The 7,611-nt window shown below is 35.0% G+C and overlaps 1 protein-coding gene across 2 annotated transcripts in view; it reads left to right on the top strand.

Annotated features, from left to right (window-relative positions):
• Nucleotides 1-7,611, top strand: part of GABRA3 (gamma-aminobutyric acid type A receptor subunit alpha3) — a 250,766-nt gene that overhangs the window by 201,308 nt on the left and 41,847 nt on the right. The window lies entirely within an intron of this gene.

The following is a 7,611-nucleotide window of genomic DNA, read 5'->3' as shown; positions in this document are numbered from 1 at the left end:
GCTCCCCTTTCTTCTCATCTTTTCTAACCCTTGTTCTCTTTTGTCTTTTTGATAATAGTCATTCTAACTGGGGTGAGATGATATCTAATTGTGGTTTTGATTTGCATCTCTGTAATGATTAGTGACACAGTATTTTTATATACCTGGTGGCCATCTGTATATCTTCTTTTGAGAGATGCCTATTCAGATATTTTGCCCATTTCTAAAATCAGATTATTTGGCCTTGTTATACATTGAGTTATTTGAGTTCCTTATGTGTTCTGGATATTAACCCCTTATCAGATGTATACTTTGAAAATATTTTCCCATTTTGTATATTTTCTGTTCACTCTGTTATTTCATTTGCTGTAAAGAAGATTTTTAGTTTGATAAAATTCCATATATCTACTTTTGCTTTTATTGTCTGTACTTTTGGATTCTTATCTAAAAGATCCTTGCTCAGATGACTAATGGCATGTAGAATATCCCCTACGTTTTCTTCTAGTAATTTTATAGCTTTGGGTTTACATTTAAGTCATTAATCCATTTTGATTCGATTTTTTATGGTGAGAGAAAAGGGTTTAATCTCATTCTTGTACATGTGGACATGCAGTTTTCTCAGGACCATGTTGAAGAGACAAGTGGGATTCATCCCAGGAATGCAAAAATGGTTGAAAAATGCAAATTAATAAATGTGATACATGACATCAACAAAATCAAGGACAAAAAATACATGGTAATTCCAATAGATGAAGCAAAAATGTTCAATAAAGTTCAACATCTCTTCATGATGAAAGCTCTTAGCTAATTAGGTATAGATAAAGAATGTACCTCAACACAATAAAGGCCATATATGACAAACCTACAGCAAACATCATATTGAATGGACAAAGTTGAAAGCTCTTTTATAAGATCTGAAACTTTGAAAGAAGACAAAGATACCCACTCTCCCCACTTCTCACAACTGATGGTGAGAAGTCCTAGAAGTCCTAGAAGTCCTAACCAGAGCAATTAGGCAACATAAAAAAATAAAAGGCATCCAAATTGGAAAGGAGGAAGTCAAATTGTCCCTGTTTGCAGATGACACAATCATATATATCCCTAAAGAACTGACCAACAAATTGTTAGAATTAATGAAGAAAATAAGTACAGTGGAAGGATACAAAATGCACATATAAAAGTCAGTACCATTTCTATATGCCAATAGTGAACTATGTGAAAAAAAATCAAGAAAGTGATCCCATTTACAATAGATACAAAACAATAAAGTAAAATTTCCAGGAACAAATTTAACCAAGGAGTTAAAAGATCTCCACAATGAAAACTATAAACATTGATTATAGAAATTGAAGAAGATACAAATAAATAGTCATCTGTGTTCGTAGATTGGAAGAACTGATATTGTTTAAATATTCATACTACCCAAAGCAATCTACACATTCAATACAATTGCTATCAAAACACCAGTGACATACTTCATGAAATAGAGAAAACATTCTAAAATTTACACGAAACAACACAAGATCCCAAATAGCCAAAATCATACTGAGCAAAAAGAACAAAGCTGGGGCATCACACTACCTGACTTTAAAATATATCACAAAGCCATAGTAACCAAAACTGCATGATAGTGGCATAAAAATTGACACATAGAACAATGGAACAAAAAAAGACACATGCAATTGTATGTTTTTCACAGCACTATTCACAATAGCAAAGTCATGGAATCCACCTAAAGGTCCATCAGTAGCATCAGTAGATGACTGGGTAAAGAAAATTGGTACGTATGTGTGTGTGCATATATATGTATTCTATTTTCATGAGGAGGTGGGGTAGGGTAGAGGGATTGATTCCTTTAGAAAGGATAGCTACCTTTATGTATATATATAGAAACATATATATATATATATATATATATATGCACACACGCACACATACACACATTCACCATGGAATACTACTCAGCCATAAAAAGGATGAAATCCTGTGTTTGGTGCACCATAGATGGAACTAGAGGCCACTAACCTAAGTGATATAACTCATAAGCTCAAATACCACATATTCTTACAAGTTGGAGACAAATAATGGATACATATGGATATAGTGAGTGAAATAATACACATTGGAGACTCCAAAAGGTGGGAAGGTATGAGGGGTTGAAGATTGAAAAAATACCTATAGGGTGCAATGTTCAGTATGGGGGCAATGGGTACACTAAAAGCCCAGACTTGTCCACTACACAATATATGAATTTAACAAAACTGCACTTTTACTCCCTAAACCTACAAAAATAAAAATAAAAAAATAAAGGAATAGAGAATACAGAAATAAACCCACATATTTAAAGCTAACTGATTTTTGAAAAAAAGCACCAAAATACATATCAGGGAAAGGATAGTCTCTTCAACATATGGTGCTGGGAAATCTGTAGAACCCTTGGATTTTTACCATGTCCAAATCAAACATAAGTTCTTTTCACTAAAACTCTGTGTTCTCTATCTTGGTTTAGATCGTGTATTCTGGTTACTTACCTCCTCAACCTTACATCATATCCCTCTCCCCATTACATTGGCCTTCTGCCAGTTCCTAGAACTTTTTACCACTTAGAAAACTTAACATTTGTTGGTTTTGGGGTTTGGAAAATTTGTTGTTTTGTTATTATTTTGGCCTGAAATATTTTCCATCAAGCTCTTGCATGATTGACTTCTTCTCATCTTTTAATCTTTCAGATTAGAAATTGCCCTCTCAGAGAGATCTTCTCTTATCGCTGTATCTAATGATGCCCCTCCTCATCTTATAACTCTATTTTCTTCATAGCATGTATTACTGTTACTAGATTCTTTGTTTATTTACTTGTTGTATTATCTGTATTTTCTCACTTAACTGTAAGCTCAATGAGGTGATGGGGCCTCAAATGTTTTACGACCTCTGTATCTTCACTATCTAATATAATGCCTTAATATTTGTTGAACGGGTAACTGAATCAATCAAGCAAGCAGTTTTTGACAATATTTCAAAAGAAATGCTTTCTCATTTGTGCTAACATGGCAAGAATGTTTGTTCCTTCCCTTTTTCCTGGGGTCTGTTACATATCAAGGCTCAGATAACAGAAGGAGGCATTTTGCTAAGCAACTAAAGGCAAGGAGATGCATTTGCCATTATAGCTCATATGAATTATATTGAGGGGCTCATTCTGGGAGTGCAAACGTTCTAATTGTCAGGTAGATAGACATCCTTTCCAAAGGAATCAATACCTCCACCCTACCCCAGCTCCTCATGAAAATAGAATGATTGGAACAGATAAGAGGGGGAAGAGTTTTATAACCGAGAAATTAAAGGAGCCCAATTCCATGAAATAAGGAAAGCAGAAAGAGGTCTAACTGGGAAGAATTCTGTTCCCCAGTAAGTGAATAAATTCCATCATTATCCATGTATTTGCAAAAGCTACAATCTTAGGATCATTTAGAATCTTTTAAAAATATCCTTTTTTCTTTCTTAACCACCATGAAAAGTAAAAAATTATAATCAGTTCCACTTCTGAAATCTCTTTGTCCCACTCAGTTCAACCCACTGTCCAGTATATTATGCCTATTGTTCACTGACACCAAAAAGCCATTGTGATGACATTTTAAATACGGTCTTGGCTTCAGTTTCACTCTTTTCCACCAGCCATCTGTTTGGCAGCCCGGGTGATCCTTCCCAAGCTTATATCTGGTCATATCATCTCTTTCCTTTAGGCATGTCCACAACTCGTTGTGTGTACACACTTGTATATACACACATGTGTATATTCCAACAGACATTCCCACTTGCCCATTAGAAGTTTCTTCTGGGGACTATATAATAAAAGAAAGAAATACAGGACTTCAAAAACCCTTATTTCTTAGGGTAGGCAATTTGGTTTTATTTTATTTTTATTTTTTTGGAGTCAGTGGTCTTGCTCTGTTGCCTGGGCTGGAGTGCAGGGGCTCGATCATAGCTCACTGTAGCTTTGAACTCCTGGACTCAATTGATCCTCTTGCCTCAGCCTCCTGAGCAGCTGGGGCTACAGGCATGTGCCACCATGTCCAACTAATTTTTAAATATTTTGTAGAGACGGGTTCTTTCTATGTTGCCCAGGCTGGTTTCAAACTCTTGGCCCCATGTAATCCTCCTGCTTTGGCCTCCTAAGGTGCTGGGATTATAGCTTAAGCCACTGCACCCAAGCTAATTTGGATATTTTATTCTATTTATTAAGCTTCCCTCTGGCCTGTGGGTTCAGTGATATTATTAATTCCTCTTTGCCTTGACTAGGTTGTTCTTTTGCTAGGAATGTCCTTTCACCTACTAAAGGTGGCCTCATCTTCTGAGTATCATCTACTTTAAGAATCCCTCTGTAACACTCTACTCTGAGCAGGAGTAATAGTGCTCACCTCTGGTTTTACTTAGCACTTATGTTTATTTCACTAGTATGCATACTCTTATGTTCAAAATTGCACTACAGCCCCATTGTGCTTTCTCTGTCTCCACCAGTAAATTATGGGCTTCCTGATGTGATGGTGGTTATTGTGCCTTCACAAACTTTGTTTACTAGTACAGATCAGGCTCCAAGCAGACACTCAATCAAGTAGTTTTCAATTTTTTTAAATTTACATCTTCCTCTTCCACTCATTCTTCTTTCCTTCTTTGCCCTCTATCATATGAGAAGAGGGTATTTTTTTTCCCTCCACAAATCCCTCTGATCCCATGTATTATTGCCAAATAAATTAAACCATTGCTTTTTGCATAAACTAAGTTGCTACTCTGGGCAAGTGAATTTTCTGAGGCACTGATCGTTGCACAATTTATTGTCACATTTGCATTAGGATATGCTTGGATTCTCAGGGTGAATATTCAGGGTACTCAGCTTAAATTAAGAGATCCAGCAAGAAATTCCTTTTCTTTTTTAGGGGTGGGAAAAAATCTTCCATTGCCTACTCTTTCCCTGAACAAACCTGTTCTAGTTTTATATTGTCAAAATTTTGGGTGGATTAGATATAACATGGCCCTATCCTTTAAACATAAGGGGTTACAACCATCTGAACAGCAAAGGTAAGAAGACATATACAGATGGTTCCCTGCTTAGGAGGAGTAGGGGTACCCCAAACATATGTACTAAAAATAAAAGAATCTGGGGAAAAAATGAGAGCACAAGGGTCTTGTGAAATCACATTTCACTAAAAGTACTATGACTGCCTTATATAATATCAGTATAAATTTTAGGTAAGGGTATGAGAAGAGTTCTGAGAAGTTTTTCCTTTCTTCTTGGTGATAATAGTTTAAAGGTCCACAATTCAAGCCAAGAGTCCTAGATATCCCATAAGTAGCAGATGACGCTTTGTTTTTAAGGTGGAAGCATAAGGAATCATAGCCATCTATAACAGAAAGTCTCTAGAACAGCGATTGTAAATTGGGAGCTTCAGGTGTGATTTGTTTGATACACAGACTATAACTTTTTAAATTATTTACTAAGATTTTAAATTTTGGAGATATAACAAAATTCCAGATTTGTTTATTATTTCACAAAATCAGAAGATCGACAACACTGGCTCAAATTCTACATGACTTCAATCAATCAAGGCTAAATACTGATTATCCCTTGTAGATGAGGATATATTTTACCTTTCCTCATAATCTCTATTATTTTCACCTCCCTCCCTGAAAAAAGGGTCTAATATCAATTGCCAGTAGTCATTTCACTTGCACTTTTGTTTTACTCTCAATAGAATTAAGAGCTCACAGTAGCAATGAGGAAAGTGAAAGAGTTCTGGTATCATATCTATCAATTTTTTAAAAATTAAGACAGGCTGAGATGGCTATATTTTAAACAAGATGGGAAAATTTACATTTTCTTATAGAAATAAAGGATTTTTCACATCTTTAAGCACATAAAGTATGCTTTTGTTGAAAACATAAAACTTCGTATATCAAAATTTTGCAATTCATTACAGAAAAACTGATTTATCTATGGAAAAAATGTACAATGAAAATATTAATTAAAAAACATTGAAAGTTAGGTTTTCGGTTTGAATGCATACACTAAATGTTATTGCTAGAAAATGCACTCATGCATTCAGCAACAAACCTTTATAGACATCAAAATATTTCATAGATACCAAACTTATAAAAATGTCTATTAATTGCATCAGAAATTTTGTATCCAACTAGAAGTATTATTGTTGTTGTGTTGAAGAAATGATGGAGACTATATACAAAGCAAGTTATGTGGAAAAGTTAAATTTCTTGTGATATTTTCTTTTGCAGCTGATAAGATCACAAATATAAAAAATATCATAGTTATGAATATTTGTTCATGATGTCAATGAGAATTTTGATGTGATTAGAGAAATTTTTAGTGTGTTGCTCATTACAAACAAAGCAGGAAATGACTTATTTAGGTATATTGAAAAAGTTTTAAAAAGTGTAATGTAAGCAGATCACAATTAGTACCCATGAATAGCTGTTAATGTCAGACTTGTGAAATGTATATCCCATGTTGTTGCAAAGTTTTTCAGGGACCTAGCATTTATATGTGTTTATTGGCAGATTCACCAGAAATTATTTGCTTTGTCATAAAAGGTTTATATAGAGTGTATTGGGAGTATAGTAGTTGCCACCATGAGCTGGAGGAACCCCTCATCCCCTTTGGCTTGAACAACAGGCAGCTAAAAATTGGAGGAAAAGTGCATATAGTATGTGGTCAGCTTCCCTTTATGAGCCTGGGTGACTAAGTTAGGGCAAGTGCTCACCCTAGATATAAAATCAATTGTGGAAAGAATTAATTATGTTAGGGAAGGAATCAGCTCTTTTCTTTAATATATTGACTAAAATTAAGTAACCCCACCTCATTCCTCACCATTTCCCTTACTCGCACCCCTGTTAAAATTAATCTATACAAATTCTGTACTTGGCATTGGAATTCTAAATACAAGCTTTGACACTAGTGCTGATGCAGAAGAAAAGGTGTCAGATGTCTAGTTTGCATATCAAAATGTTAATAAATCAGTTATGAAAGAAAATTATTGTAATTTCAATTTGGAATTTTTCTTTTTTAACTTAAAATATTACCAGTTTGAATTTTTACTTTCTGTCATATGCTCACCACACAATTAATTATTTTTTATTACTTTTCTGTCAGCTTATTTTTGTGACAACTAGCCTGTTTTACTTATTCAAGGTAACTCTGTGTTAGTCTGTTTTGCTTTGCAATAAAGGAATACCTGAAGCTGGGTAATTTATAAAGACAAGGGTTTTATTTGGTTTTTGGTTTGGGTGGGAGGGGCTGTACAAGGAGCATGAAGCCAGCATCTGATTTTTGTAAGGACCTCAGGAACCTTTTATTCATAGCGAAAGGCAAAGGAAGCCAGCGTGTCACATGAAAAGAGGGAGCAAGAGAAAGATGGAGGTGCAAGGATCCTTTAAAATAATAAGATAGCCTGTGAACTAATACAGCAAGAATTTACTCATTACTGGAGCGGGGGTGGCACCAAGCCATTTGTGAGGGATCTGCCTCCATGACTCAAACACCTCCCACTGGGTCCCAATTCCATCACTGGGGTTCACATTTTAACATAAGAATTGGAGTGGTCAAATATCCAAATTATGTCAATCTCT

This window comes from Cebus imitator, unplaced genomic scaffold (genome assembly GCF_001604975.1).
Source record: "Cebus imitator isolate Cc_AM_T3 unplaced genomic scaffold, Cebus_imitator-1.0 Scaffold273, whole genome shotgun sequence".
Taxonomy (NCBI): Eukaryota; Metazoa; Chordata; class Mammalia; order Primates; family Cebidae; genus Cebus; species Cebus imitator.
This window is presented reverse-complemented; position numbering and strand designations above follow the sequence as displayed.